The following is an 18,316-nucleotide window of genomic DNA, read 5'->3' as shown; positions in this document are numbered from 1 at the left end:
CATAATATTGTGGGAGATAAAAATAAATGAGGAGGGGACAGATCAAGATTTTTAAAAAGGGACACATAAGACAATTGACAATTCAAATGTGACATTGTTGATAGACCATGTAATCACCATGAAAGCACTTTCATGATTTTGTTTATCCACAATGTATACAATGACGCCGCTGACTGTGGTCACAGAGGTTACATTAGGGTTGCTGATAGGGTTGGGGTTATGATTAATATTTGGGTTTTTGGCAAAGCATCACATCCAAAAGAGTTGAAGGAAGCTTCCCAGTTAAGGCTTGCTGCACCCGTAAAAATCATCAAAAACTACCCAAATCACCTTAATTTCACTGTCCGCAGTAATTCCAGTGCATTTTGCCAGAATGTCCATATTTTCACAAAACTCTCAATTTTACTGATCCCTAGCTTTACATACACACTCTGAAGCAGCAGGTACAAAAGGTCATCTTTTACAGAGTAGGATGGAGCCCATTGTGTGTAGCCAGGGGCTAAAATGTCTCACATAATACTGTGTGAACCATTAACATTTTTTAGTTTGTTTATTTTCAAATCAATCAAATAATCAGTGTCTGCATGAAATTCTAGACTGAGACTTCTCATTTTTTTAAAAAATTCTTTTGTAATCCATAATAACATCTTTACATTATAAAGAAACAGAAACTCACATTGATACACACGAATGGGTTCTCTATAACAATAGCTAAGCAGTGCTAAGCACAGCCAAAGCACAAGATGTCTAAATTAGCCTTACAAGAGTCCTTGAAACAGGTTTCTCTGCAGAAGTATAATGATTATGATGCTGTTGGAGTGGTCATCAGTTTAAACCATGAATATGCAAAGCATTTTGTTAATAATGGTACCATCTAAGGACAGGCCAATTAGTTCAAATAACAAGTGTATAACGGGAATCTCTCCGTATTTACTTCATTCTCTGCTGTGTATTAAAAGAAAAGAGACACAATGTGAATTGCTCTATATGCAAAATATGTTTACAGAGGTTAAGTAAACATTTGGATACTTTAACTTGACATAATATGACCTGATGAAAATGGTATGTTGGGTTTGCAAATGTCTCTAGAAAGTTGCATTCTTATGGTACTATAATTGCATCATAAGGCCAGTCTATTTTACATATATAATATTAATAAATACGACTTTTTGGAAGTATTTGAAGAAAGAAAAGTTATTGTTAGCAATACTGTGTGTATGCAACATTTAAAATGATAAACACTTCTACAGCATGTAAATAAGCGTTTATCTCCACTACTAAATGGTTTGGGAGACTCTAGGGCTACTAATTTGCATTGCTTGTGTGTACTGTGTTTCACATTTGAATAGTATATTAGTCTATCTAATTATCACTATATTAATATATACTGTAATTTTCATTTTGCACAATGTGATAATTGTCCCATAGAAAATATATTTTTCTCTTTAATGCTATACAGTTTTACTGTACTAATGGGCTACTTACTGTTTTAGCCATTTGTCTGACAGATAGCAGAGCAAAGGGAATAATTTCTGCTTTATTTTTTTTGGATTTTATGTAAACACACAACTGGTCAGTAGAGATGAACAAATCTGCCCAGGCTTGATTCTCTGAGGGTTTGGCAAATCCTGTTTGACATTCAACAAACCCAAACTTAGTGTCAAATCCCGGGGTGCAAACAGGGGCGGACTGACAACTCATGGGGCCCCCGGGCAATAGGGGATCATGGGGCCCCTGTGTCCTTGCCCAAACTCCAAAAAGCCTATGAAAAAGGTACCATGGGCATCTCATGGGGCCCCCTACTGACCCCGGGCCCTCGGGCAGCGCCCGAGTTTCCAAATGGTCAGTCCGCCCCTGGGTGCAAATACTGTTAGCAAATTCTGGCAATTTATAGACAATTGTTCTCAGATAAAGTAATTGGAAGCTTGGTGCTGCCATAAAGGGGCACACACCAAAGAAAAAAATATATTGTACAGTTCTTTAACCACCTTCCGCCCGCCATATAGTACAATGAGGTGGTTCTCTCGTTCTGATAGGACGTCATATGACGTCTTTCCATTCTCACCGCACATGCGCGGCTCAGGGAGTGCGCAGCGCGGCGGACACAGCGGATCACGGATCACGGAAAGAGCCGAAGATGTCGGCTCGGTCATGTGATCAGCTGTGTCCAATCACAGCTGATCACATGTAAACACGGAAATGCCGGTTATCGGCAATTCTCTCCTCTCGAGCTGTCACGCTGACAGGTCGAGAGGTGAGGAGAGACGGTAATCGGCTTTTCCGCGGAGGGGACACGTACACTGATGATCAGGGCACTGATGATCAGTGTGCCCTGATGATCAGTGTGGCCCCAGAAGTGCCACCTGTCAGTGTCCATCAGTGCCAGCAGTCAGTGTTCATCAGTGCCACTTGCCAGTGCCCATCAGTGCCACATCAATGCCACATATCAGTGCATACCAGTGCACATCAATGCCACATATCAGTGCCCATCTGAGCCGCCTTTCAATGTCACCCATCAGTGCCAGTCAGTGACACCTATCAGTGCTAGGCTAGTGGTTAATTAACATGTTTGGATGTGTCTTGTAGCTATTTGTGGTGTTCTGGAAAACTACAGAGTCAGCAACTATATACACTTTTCATATTTACAAAAAAACAAAAGACATTGCATAACCACAGGTTATACTACAAAAATGAATATGCAGCAAATAATATAGCAGTGCAAAACTGGCCAGTAGAAGATCTGTTTTGATCAGGGATAATAGGTTGAAAATGTACTAAAGAAAAGCAGTACAGGCAAGTGCTTTATGAAAAGAGAGACACCAGATGATACAGCAATGCAAAACTGGCTAGCAGCAGGACAGTTTCATTAAGGGATAATAGGCCTTACCAGTGTATGCCTAACTTTTTTTAACAATAGGGATAGGGGTGTGGGGTGAATGTGACTGATATAATTTGAAATGGTTTAGGTGTATGATGTTCTTTGATTTTTTTTTCTGTAAAACAATGCAGTGGTGTGTGTGACGATTGCAACGTCAGACCCCAGCCCTTCTCACCAAACTCGTGACCAAAGGACTAGCCAATCTAAAACCATGCTGTCACATGCGTAACAATGCCGCGCCCAGCTGCACCCTGCACAAAGATTTTCCAGCTAATGGACCACAACCTGTGTGTCGGCAGCCTGGGAGCGATTGTTACTGGGTTAGGTTAATTATGCAATTAACCTTTCACACTGCCACCACCTCCTTTTTGTACAGAGAAAGAAGAAACTCGGCAATATCAGCATATGATGTTTGAATAATCATCAGTATACCACTGTCACCACAGGCAGAGATATACCGAAGTTTAAAACACACACACAGTAGCGCTCTTCAGAAGCAGGGGTGCTTAGTTTGCATTAAAGAGCTTTATAAACAGTTTAACACTTTCAAAAAGTAAGATTTATTACTAAAAGGTCAAATGGGTGCAATAAAAATATTTACAGAAAAAGATGTAGCCAATATATATATAAATATACAGAGAGCAATACCACAGCAAAGAGATAACAGAAAGGAATTTAGGGAGGTAAAGTACTTGCCAAACATCCTGGTTTAAGCAGATCAGGTTTCATGAGCCAAAAGGATGCCCTATCTCCCAACGTTAGTTCCGATGTTAAAAAGGGAGAATCTATAACTTTTTTCAACTCAGCTTAGCTTAGCTTTTTCTAGGAACTCTACAGGGTGTCTCCCTGAAGCAGAGAACCAATCGCCTCATTTGGGGAGGGTGTTGTGTAGGCGGGGAGCTCAGGATATGACCAAACCCTTCACAAATTATACTATGGCCATTAACTTTTCCTAGGTACATATAACATTCTATCCACAAGTAGATTAATATGCAGAATCTTCTGCGGAACGTCTACATATGAAATATGAGATACCTGCTTGGATGGTTAAAGAGATATAATTTTCTGCTCTCCTGTATATGCCAGCTAGGGGGTGTAATATACCAGGCGACTTGTCTTAAAGTGAGCCATCCGAATATGTGCTCCATGTTTGTGTAATTATTTCCTATTTGGAGATATAAAATTATATGGAAAACTGGGTTTTAAAATGTAAGTCTGTTTTATGACTCCCTGGCATGTCTTTTGAAGCTCTGTGAGGGCTTGGTTTATGGTATTATGATATCCCAGATTGCAAGCTAACAGGCATCTAGGCACCAGCTCGGCTGGGGGTTTTATAGCCACAACGCCCTCCCAATGAGTTTGCTGCCTGTGATCTCTGCAACAAACAGACCACATGTCACTCAACAGAGAGGGAGGGGAGATCTCGGAGGAATCTGATTTGGGAGAGAGAGATGCAATATGGAGGGGTTTGGAGCAAAATGGATGATCACGTCCATCTCTGTGTGCCTGATTGCTACACCTCCCCCCTCAGGTGGTTGCATGGGAGGGAACTGCAATTTCCCTCCTGACGCAACCGGCTTCTGCCGCTGGTTTGCCTGACCAAGGCACAATCTCCTTCCTCAGGCCCAGAACTACATCTGAATCGAAGGTATTGGCGCCTGTGTGTACCGGAACGGACAGGCGAATTCTGGAACTTGCCTTCCAGATGTGTCTACAGGTACCTTTGTCCAAGATGAACAGTCCTCTTTACCTGCTAGCATCCAGGACACCATTTCCATCAGTTTCCTGTCTGCTAGGTCAGTCACAGGTTCAGCTGAGCCATGATAGTTGCACCCAGGTTTCTTACCATAGCTAGCTGCACCCAAGACTGACGTAACCTGCTTTTTGGCCTGGGGAGTAGGCCAGGCCCTAACTGCCTCAGCTTCCCCATTCCCAGACCTCTGGGGGTCTCTTCCTACCGGTGGTTCCCAGTGCTGAACCACTGACATGCCCCTCTGACAGTTACCATTTTTGACTGTCAGACTGGGCACAGGCAGTTTGTTCCTGACTCGTGACAGGGGCCCAAGTTGCTCTTCCCAGACTGAGCCGAACACTGCAAGGCCCCCAAAGTGGGCAACTGCACACAGTTTCACTGCACATTGTAGGTCATTCCTGACCCCTGGGGAGGTGGATGGCATGTTCTCAATCCGAACTAGCTTTCCCGTGAATTCAGGCAAGCTACATGGGGTGGTGAAGGCTGACTCGTCCTGAGCCTCCTGGGTTAGAGATGGTGGCCCATACCCTCTGCTCTGGTCCATGATGGTTAGACAGTGGGCACCTGCTGGATGCTTCATTACTTCATGGCTTCTGGGCATGGGGTGGGCCACAACCCAGTTTTCCAAGGTTCTCACAAAGCCTGGTCATCTGATCCTGTTTGGGGATCGAGACTACCGGTGATGCCGAGGCTCTGCGGGACCTCTGGATTCCTGACTGCGCTATACCCTCTGTCTCTTTGGCCCATTCAATCTGCACCTCTCGTGAGATGAGGTGGGCCGAAGGCATGAGAAAAGGATGCACCCTGCCGTCCAACTCATGAACAGCACGGTGAGCTCTCCCCGGGTGTTCCTGAACCCAGACACCATCTACCATAGGCCTTGCCAGCAGCTTCTGTACCTGAATGGAAAGGAAAGGTGATTGGAGCTGAAGGCCGAAGCTCCCTCTCTGAGGGCCGGCTATCAACTCCAATGAGTCCCCTCGCACTTCCAACCCAGGTGTGCTGTCACTGTCTATGACATATGCTCATCTGCCTGGTGTTTGGGGAGGGAATCTAAGCCAAAAATAGTTGGAGGGGGTTTCCTCCCTAGCTTCAGATTCTTTTCACACACTTTGTCAGGCCAGATCAGGTGACACCAGGGGCAGACTGACAACTCATGGGGCCCCCGAGCAATAGGGGATCATGGGGCCCCTGTGTCCTTGCTCAAACTCAAAAAAGCGTATGAAAAAAGTACCAGGGGCATCTCATGGGGCCCCCTACTGACCCCGGGCCCTCAGGCAGTGCCTGAGTTTCCAAATGGTCAGTTCGCCCCTGGGTGACACTCTTTCAGTCCCCAAGCCCCCTGCTGGTAGACCATTCATTTCACTATCACCTTCAAGCCAGTGTTTATCTTTCTCTGCAGGGAAGCTCACAGCTAGCCTGCAGAGGAATGCAATATCCTGGCCAGGCTCTAGTGCTGCCTTGCCTGTGGGACTACAAGTATACAGCTGTTGTTTACCTTTCTCAGCAGGGAAGTTGACAGCTAGCTTACTGCTGAAGTCCACGTTTTGATCGCTTTTCAGTGCTGCCATGTCCGTGGAACTACAAGTACCAGCCGGTTGTCCAGTACCATGCAAGGACAATGGCTGGGCGATTATCAAGGTAGAATCCTCTGTGCCTGGGCAAGAATGGGTTCCCCCAACTCCAGTGAGGGTAAGGAACTTTCCTGGGATGAGGTTTCTTGGCTCAATCACCTCTGGCCGGATCAAGGTGACTTCTGCCCCGGTGTCACGGAAACCAGTTACAGACTGGTTGCCCACAGTGACTGGCTGCAAGTTGGCGGGGGTTACCTGCATCTTCCTGCCGACAAACAGAATGGAAGAAGCATTGCTGGCCGGCTGGCCAGGTGATGTCATCTGCTTCTGCTCAGGACACTGCATCCTGAGATGTCCAGATTTCCCACAGGTGTAACATCTGCGGTTGTCAGTCAGGAATGGCTTGGCTCCAAGTACTGCAGGTGTTGGGTGAGGGGGAGCTTGACTCACCGCCGTAGGAGGGGTTGCTATGGGTGATTTCCCTCCTTTCCAGCCATTTGGAGGAGCCTTGCAATGATCAGACACCTGCGTGTGGACATAGGTATCTGCCAGATTGGCTGCAGCTTTGGCAGATGCTGGCTCTCTCTCCAACACAAACTGTCTGCTGGGCAGATATGCAGGAGCTTATCTCATATCATGAGATCCTCCAAAGACTCGTAGAAGTCAGCTTTCAGTCCTTTAGTCAACTGCCAAAATGTGGTGTGTAAGCGACTCGCCACATCTGTGTAAGAGTCCCCAGGTCCTTTTTGCAAAGACCTAAACAGCTTGCGGTACACTTCTTGGGTCATCTGGACTTCCGGACGATGGCATCTTTTAGAGCTTCGTAATCGTCATCCTGCCCCTCTGGCAATTCGACAAATGCTTCCAGGGCATCCAGGGCATCCAGATAGCATTCGATGATACTCCAGTGTCAGTCTCTGTATGCCCATCCTGCGAGGCCGTCTCTGAGCCACTGGGATCGGAGGTAACGGGAACCCCTTCATGGTAAATTTCCCCCGAGTTCTGGTCTGCTTGGCTATCATGCTCCTGTAGGTCACGAATCAAATCTTCACGAGTTTTGCGACCGACGTCCATTCCTCGTGAGGTACATTCCATACTCAAATAACTTTTGCTCATTTTCCTATATTCTGCATCACCAGGCATAATTGCAAGCAAAGATAGAATAGAAAGTAGAAAAAGAAAGGACCTGTTGCTATATGTCTCTCTAGATATATATATATATATATATATATATATATATAAAAATATGCACCGCTTGTTTCTAAGGACTGTTTCCACAAAGGCTACAGGTTACAATCCTTCAGTGCAGAGCTAATTCCTAACAATGCACTGAAGCTCTAATGCAAACTATCGCACTGCTGCCAGCCAGTATGTGACTATTGTGGCGTCATACCACAGTGCTTCTCACCAAACTCATGACCAAAGGACTAGCCAATCTAAAACCGCGCTGTCACGTGCGTAACAATGCCACACCCAGCTGCACCCTGCACAAAGATTTTCTAGCTAATGGACCACAAGCTGTGTGCCGGCAGCCTGGGAGCGATTGTTACTGGGTTAGGTTAATTACGCAATTAACCCTTCACACTGCCACCACCTCTTTTTTGTACAGAGAAAGAGGAAACGCGGCAATATCAGCAATAACAATATGATGTTTGAATAATCGTCGGTATACCACTGCCACCACAGGCAGAGATATACCGAAGTTTAAAACACACACACAGTAGCGCTTCTCAGAAGCAGAGGTTCTTAGTTTGCATTAAAGAGCTTTAGAAACAGAAAAATTATTTCAGGGTAATCCGCGCGTAAATTTACCATAAATTCTTTTTGCATGCCACTTGAATTGCTTGTTTCTAGAGTAGGGGTTGCTCTATTTGCTTCATGCTACTTCCTTCTACATTTTCTATCAAGTGACAAAATACTGGAAATGTTTTAAAATTTAAAATTACCTATTAATATTGAGTAAATAGCATATAATATGTAAAGTATAATAGTGGTTTTGTTTAATGGATAAAAAATGGATACATAATTCCTTGTTGTCCACTGATTATGCGACTCAAAAATGTATCTAATGGTTCAATTGCACACTGTAGATTGTTACTTTTGCTAACTTAGATAATTTTTTTAAATCTTATTTTATTTTGGGGCATTTTTGCCACCGATATATACCATATGGTCAAATGTTTCCACTGAACAGCTGTATTAATGCTATAACATACAGTACAAAATATACTGTATTAGACAATTATGTGCTTTTAAGCTTATGGTAACAGTTTGGAAAAGGACCTTTTCTATTCAAGCATGACTGAGGTTCAAACCCAGGCCAATAAAGACATGATTTTTTTGTAGAGTAATTGGAATGGCCTGCACAGAGCCCGGGCCTAAATCCAATTGAAGACCTTTGGGATGAATTAAAATGCAAATTGTGGGCCAGGTATTCTTGTTCAGTAACTGACCTCACAAATGGCTGAATGGGCACAAATTCCTACACACTCACTCCAACATCTTGTGAAATCAGACCCAAAAGAATATTTGCTGTTATAGCTACAAAGAAGGGGGACGTACACCCCATTATTGTCCATAATTTTAGATTGGAATATTCAACACGCTCATATAGGCATGATGATCAGGTATCCACAAACTTTTACCCATATAGTGTATGCCAAAATAAGGTAAAGCATAAGCAAGCAAATTAAATTTTCAGAAAAACTTAACAACAATGTAAAAGCTTACAAAAATTACAATAAAAGATGGCAGCCTAGTACATGACTCAGTAGTAAGGTAATTAAACAACCGTATGTGTTGACTTTGTTGATGGCTTAAGGAAAAGTCACTTTTAACCTGTTCCCTACCTCCAGTTTTATGGGACTAAATGCTGACTGGTAAAATCTATAAGTAAAAACAACACTGTTAAAGTGTAAAAGAAGACATTAGTAAAAATTAGATTTTTCTTCATTTTAATGTGCACTGACATGTAGCCAAAGAAAATTAATCTGTTTTGACTATGACATTTTTCAAATATGCATGGGTTAAAAGGGTGGCAAGTTTTTTTTTCTAAAAGAAGCCATATATACAGCAATGATTTGGAAAACAATTTTAAAAGAATTCAGACAGCAAATTTTTAACTTGCATCCATTCAGAACAGATAAATATGTCAACGCAGCCATTGTGCAGCTCTTCAAAAGGACCCCAAGGTCTAAAAAAGTGTTCTTTTACACAGCAAATCACTGTTATATAAATGAGTTTTCTCCAATTTTATAGCCAAGTGATCTCTCATCTCACATAAATATATATCAGCTTCCTAAAATATGGAAAGACATTTTAAAAGAAGTTGACTCTAGGGTTAGTTTAGAGATACTTATGTACAAAATATATTTTTTGTGTATTGTGAATCCATGCTTCTAACCTTGTAATGTCTTAATTGTTAAATTTGTGGGAAAAAATAGTAGAACTGTATTGGTTGCAGGTAAGGATGTATTGTTATGTAAAGTAATGAAATAATATTTGTTGTGGACTTATTACTTTATTAATGTTGAAATTAATAATAACAAAATTATTAGGTTAAAGTGGAAGCCCATGATGGACTATGCTTAAACCTGCTCCCACCCCCTTCCTAAATCCATTCTAACTAACCGGTGAAAGGAAACTGCTTACTTGACTATTCTGAGGGAGCTCTGGTTGGGCCATATGATGGTTTCCCCACATCCTGCAGCAGGGGAGAGAAGGGACAGCTGAAAATGGATGTCCCATAGTAAACCTATGGGTGCTGTCATGCACAGGCACTGCAGTACTTGTTGGTGATCTTAGAGGCTTAGTTAGATTGATCCTTGATTTCCACTTTAAGTAGACAATGTTTTCAAATTTGAGAAACTCGTGATATGCTATACCCCCGCACAAACATATGCACACACTCTGCTTACTGTACAATTGCATCATTCCATCCCATTTCATCTAAGATCCCCATCTCATATAAATTAGTACACACATACTGAGGCCGATTTGAAAAGGAGCCAATAAACTTCCTTAACATATATATGCACCTATTTTTATTAGGTTATCACATCCTTGGTAAGATTTTCCCAAGCCATTGGTGACACTGGAAATATTCTAAATTTTTTTTAAAAAGCATGTTGATCAATATCAAATGTGTAGGCATAGTGTTGTTCATACTATAATGTGAAAACTTTTAAAGTACCATCACACATCTGATATACAGTATTTAAAGCATTTTAATTCTGTTTTTCTGCCCACACTTTTGAAGGTGGACTATGTTGTGTCAATGCATTGTCTATGCCTTTCTACCAACAACCCAGATTTGTTTCAGATGTGTTTCAGATGATGGCGTGACATTATACTGATCATTGCTGGCATCTGATAAGTTCAGGCTAGATACATTTGACATTTCTTACCTCTATTGTCAGCCTTGTTTAGTTAATGTCAGTATTAGCATGTTCCTGATATCTACAGAATATGCACAGCTACACTTCTGTAGTCAATGCATAGCTGTTACTGACCTGTCAGTGTGTTCTCACTAGCCTTGATTTTTGTTCCTGTTAAGAATTTACATTGCAAAAATATTACTGAATTCATTCTACCTGCAGAAGACCATATTAAGCTTATGTCTCTGTTGTTTTAGTTTGTTTGTTGAACTATGGCATCCAAATTTCAGGCCAGCTGCTCACCTTCTGTGACTATAAATTGGGTTGTCATTCTAAAAATAGCAGTGCTGACGTACTGGATTACATAACTCATATACTCTAAAGAACCCAATGTACAATTCTCCTCTCTATGCCTTCTATGCCTAGGTAATTTTGTGAAATATGATGTGCACTCATAATTGAAAACTGTTTGAAAGACAAGTGCATTATTTGATTTGAAATGTAACAGATTAAAAAAGAATAATGTCACAGAACTAGTAATGAGTAATTAAGAAGTAAAAAATTTAGAAATTAATTGTTTTTGACCCTGCTAATGATGCTTGCTGCATTTATTGTACCATATTGACTGTAGTCAACAAAAAGCAAATTTTCAAGAATAGATAATTTGGTCAGTGGTCTATCAGATTAAAATGTACCAGGACACAACTTACCAGTCCTTACATGTAACAGCAGTATTGTTTTTTTTAAGAGTTTTTTCTTTATTTTCCTGGTGATACAGCCAATAGCCCAACTCCTGACCTTGTTTAGCTAACTGTAATTATGGAGAAGCAGCGCAGCCGCCATTGGACAGCTGCTTTCTTAACCTGTGGAGAATCTAGAATTAGATGCACTAGCAGATATCTATGGACTTTACATACACGCTTAACAAATTAAAGTCTAACTCCAGCTAATACTCGTAAAGCAGAGTCAACAGCTTTTTTTTTCTTTTTCAGGAGAAAGGTTTTATTTATATGAATAAACCTTGACCACTGTAAACAAGACTGATTTTTTTTAATAAAATCAGGCACTTTAGTTACAATTGAAAGTGATGTATATGAACTTAAAACATCTATAAGAGACATTAGTAATCCTAAAGTAACTTGAAAAATACAAGCATAAGCAAGAGAAATTATTAGGTTGTAGGTAACAGATAAAACTGTCAACTGTCAGTATGGCTAGTCGATCTCACTATGACACTGCAAAACTCTGTTTGGAATTTTTGGAATAAACATGAAGTAAATTTTATAGAGAAGGATCCAACAAATATGAAGACATTTTGAAAGGTCAAAAGAAGATGCAACAACATGTGCACATTAGTAATTAAAATGTTATCATCTAAGCGCTGGGTATTACTTTAGGAAAAAAGAAGCATCAACATGTGTACATAGGTAATTAATATGTGATAAACCACATTTGGGTATTACTTTACAAACAAAATTATTGGAAATTACTTGAAATTATAACTACTTTGAATTATTCTGTTTGTGTATAAAGTTTTGCTCTTCACTGTTGGGGATTTACAGAAACCTGTACACTTTGTGCTAGGAAAAGGTCATCCAGTGCCCAGGGAAAAGATGTCTAACTGTATTTCCTCAATGTGCACATCTGATCACTTTTTGCAGTTGGGTTCCCACTCCTAACTGTCACATGCTTGTCTCAGCTTCACTGCATGGTTCCAAGTCCACCAATTGAATTTCATGTGGACTCAAAAGTGCACAGTGACATTATTGGACTTGCCTTCTTTGTGTTTTCTTATATAGTAATGGAATTCAGTCAATATCCTCCAATAAAGCCCCCTCCAGAAAAAAAAACAAGAAACATCACCTTCAATTGAAAAACCCAGCAAAAATACTTTTCCCTCTAATAGCAACCCCTCCTAAAATCATTGTCCACCATTCACTTTTGATCCACCTTGCATGATTTGTCCACTGCTCAGATAGAATAAAACTCCCTATCTCCCCCTCCATAAGTATATACAGTGCAGTCTGTAAAACAAGACAAAGCCCACACTATAAAACTGTAAACGGTACTGATGCTGTTGCTCAAAGTGTAAAAAATACTTAATAAAAGAAAACATAATCAAAGCACTAAACAGTACATATAAAAAATAAAATACAGTCAGTAATATATGTCCAGTTATGTTGAGTGTAAAATAGAACAGGCCCATGATATGTAACACTCAGTTGCACAGTTCACGAATATTATGCTTCAAAAGTGTATCTTCCTTAGTGAAGTGCTCCTTGCTCTACATAAATAAAGTGACTTTGCACTCAGGAAAAAAGTGATCTGTGCATTGTCTGATGTGCTCGCACTCTCCGCATGGGATGGATCTCCTGTCAACAGCATGAGTCATGCAAATTCTTTAAAGGATGGAATATCTCTTTACTCCACTCTCCTATGGCCTCCATAATCCTTTAGACTCCTTTCTCTACTTCCAGAAGTGGCAGCATATGGTGATAGTGAATAAAGAGTGAAATGGCAACCTCAAGCAATAAAGAGTATCAAAAGAGAAGAGGGAACCTTTATTGTATAGTAATAATTTATTCCCAGTCACATAATACAAATTGCACTTACATAAAACACATTAAAACCAGTTTAAATTGTAAGGTAGCTCATTAAAAAAAAAGCACAGCCCAGAATCGCTGAGGCTGACGTGTGTTCCACAGCCCAGAAGTGACGTCATTGGAAACCGGAATTCTTTTCCAACTTGTTTCACCCCTCCTACTGGGTGCCCTCAGGAATAAGACGTTCCTGTTTACTGGAAAATGTAAATCCCCCCAATGCATTCTACTCCTCCTACGAGGCGTCCTCAGGAACTGGAAGTTCTGGTCTAAGTGCTGCCTCCTTACACATACAAACAATATGGTCATCTCCCTCTTACACATACAAAAAATGCAGCCTCTCTCCCAACTAATGCTGCAACCTCCGACATACAAACAATGCAGTCTTCTCTTCCTTACACATACAAGCAATGCAACCCCTCGCACAAATAATGCTGCCCATTCTCTCGCACATACAAACAATGCAGCACTTCCCCTCCACCACATTAACTCACTTAAGATTCCAGCACCAGTGGGTGGGCATGGCCACATGGTGTGCAGGAACAAGAAATATCTCTCTTGTTTAGCACTCATATTCCCTGATATGGCAGACTGGGGGCAGCTTATTGAAATTCGGAGAGAGCAGGGCTGCATAGGTGGCCAGAGAGCTTGAGAAGGGCATGGCTCAGAGTGGCTGTGTCCCATTGATAAAAGAGGTGCCCCATTGGAATATTTACCCTCCATAACTATTATGAAGTTCAAACCATTCCAACAATTTTCATGCCAGTGACAATGATTACCCAGGAAAATGCAGAGGGTCAATCTTCCTAATAGGTGATAAAGGCACTAATAGAATTCTGATATAACTTTCTACACTGTACTACTCTATGCTAAACAAAAAAAAGTGTTGACTTTGCATATAATTTACATACTGAACTGTAAAAAAATACAAAATGCAAACAAGTACAAGAACAGTTAGAAATCTCATTTAGCCTTTGCCTTTCTGTTTCAATAATGTTTGGGTTTCATTCTGTCCACTATAGAGGCATAAGAAATAATAGATGTGTATTAAGTGCCTTTTATCCTCTAAGATGTCTTTTCAGGAGCAGGAAAAAGATTAGTGTTGTATTTTGATTCCCAGTAGTTGTTTTTGCATTGATGATTGGCTGAAAGTTTCTTATTATGGTTGGTAACTACAGTTAATTCTTTACACAGGTAGGGGTGTTTGTGTGTATTTATACGCACACGCGCAGCATTCTTATATCTTTTTTCACCTGAAGGCAATTGATATAGCAGATCATAATATGATGCTGTGCTGATTTCAGTCTGACACCCACTGTATTTGCAAATTACAGATCTAAATAAAGACTTGAATTACCAATGCTTCAGTGCAATCTCCCTTGTTGCCTTATTAGCACAAAATAGTCAAATAACTTTTGAATTTGCTTTCACTCTTTTTCTTTCTTTTATCCTGTGCTGAGCACTATCAGAATTAAACCATACATGTCCTTTTACATTTCTGTTTTAAGACAAATTCCATGCAAATGGTTGTGTTTTCGAAAGATAGGGTAAGAACATCTGCAGCTTTAATTGCTGTTAAATTGTCTCTCACTTTCTGTCCTGGGCAAGATAACAGTTTTGGTCCTTCCCCCATCTTTTAGATTTTCATTGATAAGAATTCAAAAGTCACATAGCAGTCACTTCATTTGCATTCTCTGTTTTGGTGTGGCCACTTCTCTTCAGTTCCCAACTGCCTGCAAAGTATTCTCCATGTCAAGTGAGGGCAGATGAACAAAATGAAAAAAAAGTGTTTTCTGCTTGATTTAATGCAGGGGATTGAAGGTTGTAGCTGATCCCTCTGGGCATCCACCAGGCTCTAGGCTACTGCCTAGGTTGCTTTGTGGATGATCTGGCTCTGATGAGAAAATCACTATAAAGTGAGGAGAAATTCCACCTTTAGCGGCTGTGTGGACCCTAGAGATTTCCCCTCACCTCTTGTTCATGGTGACAAGATATCTTCCCAATTCTATATGAACCAAAGAAAAAAAATTCTGCCTGAAGCTTTGCTTCATTTTTGTTCATTTTGTTGTACTTTTGCACATTTGAACAGGATTTCCTAATTCATGTTAACATTTGTATTTGTTTTCTGGGGGTATTTTCCAGCTACTGTTGGGAAGCTTTACATAACCATTGCTGTGGACTTTCTATCTTCTTGGTGGACTCACTGTACTATATTGATGCCCACTGTGGATTGTCCTGCTTCTTCTTGAAGGGACTATTTGGTTCTACTTATGACCCTTCTTTACCTGTATGTCATTACTAATAACTACAAAGAGATGTTTACTAAATCAAGTGCACTCAGAACCTGGTGCAGCTGTGTATGGTGTCAACTGGCTTCTAACTTCAGCTTGTTCTATTAAGCTTTGACAATAAAACCTGGAAGCTGATTGGTTTCTCTACAAAGATGTACCAGATTTTGCACCATACAGTTTCAGGAAATAACCCCCACAGTGTTTCTATTACATGGATTATTGACTATTGGCTTCTTTTTTAACCAAGTGCTTCCTGTAATATTCCTGGATCAATGTCAATGTTCACAGCTGTGTTTGAGTACCTATGTCCAGCAGCCTAGTTTAGGAAGAACAATGCTCTGTTCATTCTAAACTGATACCAACATAGCAAACAATGCAACAAGTACAACGTGAAGTTAGCTATATCAACCAATTAACAAGCATCTTTTTACTGAGATTACAGTCATCTGGAATTTCATTGATCAGGGTCAGTTATTGCATTTTATCCCTACTGCCTTTTACACTCTGTTGCAGTATATGTACATGTGTTAGCCATTTACACACTGGGTTTTACAGCATGAAAAGGGAAATGCATTCCAAAGAGATTGATTTTGTGTTAATTTTACCAACACAATTTTTTTTTAACTGGTATGTTTTATGTGTCCAATTATCCACTGAAACTGAAGCCTTAAGAATAATTGGAAACATTTTGATACAATAATATACAGTTTATTTGCTTAAGTAAAGCTTTGAAATAGATGTTGTACTACTTTATCTGCCGGGGTGGTGTTGTCCAGCTATTAAAGCATGTCTTTCTGGCTGTGTTTGCTCATTGTTGCATGCTATGAAGGGGGATGGAGAAAGTAGGGGAGATATACTGTAACTCCAATACTCGCTTGCCTTGATGGAATATCAACCATTATCTTTGCCCTGTAAGAGTAGGTGAGTAGAAGAAACATACAGGAGATGGTTGCATCGTCCAGCAAATCTAATGATGGTTTTCGCATCACATATCCTGTATAGTTTTAAATACACTAACAATCAAGTGATGACATAGTACTGGAACCATGAAACCATGGATCTAGTTTTAATATCATATGTAAGAGTGACATTGTACATTTTCCTATGTTTAAATTAAATGCTGGTATCACATGTGACATCATGTTAGAGGTTATTTTAACATGCTATGTTATTAACACAATTGTTCCCCTTTATGGAAGTTTGAACAATAGGATCTGTTATACCTGAGGTAGTTCAGGAAACGTTTCCCTTCACGTTCTAAATTATCATTATTTAGGAATATGTTACTCTGTTAGGAAATTGAATTTCTTTTATTTTTCTTAGTTCTTTCTTTCTGTGCCTTAGCTCATGACATATGGTATTGAGCAATAGTAGTCTGGAGTGACAGGCCTTTCATGTTGGAAAACTTCATGGAAAGTCTGTTGCTCAATGACTTGAATCTGCTTTTAGCCCTGGATATTTAATGATTTGCATAGAGATCTGAGAAATCTTTGTTTTTTTTGTGTATAAGTTTATAGTTTATAATGTGATGATTCTGAAACAAATATTTATAGAGCTTACCTTTTCCTTTTTAACCATGGTGCCCATGTACATAAAATTGGATTTTAAAATGTTGGATATCCATTATATCTAAGGCAAATTAAGAGCACACATACCGATTGTTTAAAGCTGGCCTGTACTTAAAATATAAAGTTCAGCTGTCTAAAAGGAATTCTTTAATGCAGCGTTACAACAAAACAGTAAGTAAAAAGAAATAATTCCTAAGAAACCTCAGAGCATATCATCATATGTTAGAATACCTAGGAACACTATGTTCTTCTAGCTTCACAAGAGTTTAGCAGGTTTGATAGGCATACTCCACCAATTCATGTTTTGGATTGCTGGATTACATTAATAATGTAATCAGGAGGTGAAGTATAGCAGCCCAAAGATTATTTGATTTTCTTCCCTTCCACTATGGTGCTCATCTGACTGTGTTGATGGGGGAATGTCTTCTGCAGAGCTATTTTGTTTTGCCGGCAGGTTGGAGCACATTGCACCTTCCCAGTGGACAGAACACAATGGTTACAGCTAGCAACTATAGCCACTGGCAGTAATCAAATGTAAAACAGTCCAGCAGGCTGGTTGTACTCATATCAATCAATGGATTGACTTGGGTTCAATCAGCCTGCCCATACATGGATCAGATCTCAGCTGGTCCTTGTTGAACCAACTGAATTTCAAACCACGTATGGCTGCCTTAAGAGTTAGAGAAGTTTTTCAGCAGAGACACTGTATAATGGACATATTAGGTAGTTTGGGCATAAAAATTTTTTCCAGATACCTATTGTTAGTCCTATATCAGTCACAATTGATATTAAGCAATAAAGACATTACAGGGGTTCAAAATATTCCCTCTATTTGTTCTGTTCATATAATATTTATATAACGTGTTTTTAATCATGATATTTCAGATTTGGCCTTCTAGGTGACAGGGGTACTTCTAACATAAAGCAATATCCTTGTGCTGTGTAATCCAAATGACAAGCACACCCAGTGTGAGATACCTGAGTTATGAGGAGTTTGTATTTTTCTCCTAGCAACCATTACGTGTTCAAATCTACCCTAGTAACAGGACAAAGAAGATAGCTGGTTGCAAGTTGAAAGATATGTATACTTAATCTGACAATTCATACAGAACACCCAACACTATTCTAATGCTAATAATGAGGAAGTATGGCTGCCCCCACAGACATGCAATTAAAACCTTAAAGTGTTACTAAATCCACGAGCAACAATTTTATATATTGCAGCTTACTGCTCATTAGATGTAGTGGTTATTCTGTTTTATTTTTGTGCTCTTTT

Source organism: Staurois parvus, unplaced genomic scaffold, assembly GCF_062004578.1.
Source record: "Staurois parvus isolate SC_StPar_1 unplaced genomic scaffold, SC_StPar_1.0 ptg000058l, whole genome shotgun sequence".
NCBI lineage: Eukaryota > Metazoa > Chordata > Amphibia > Anura > Ranidae > Staurois > Staurois parvus.
This window is presented reverse-complemented; position numbering follows the sequence as displayed.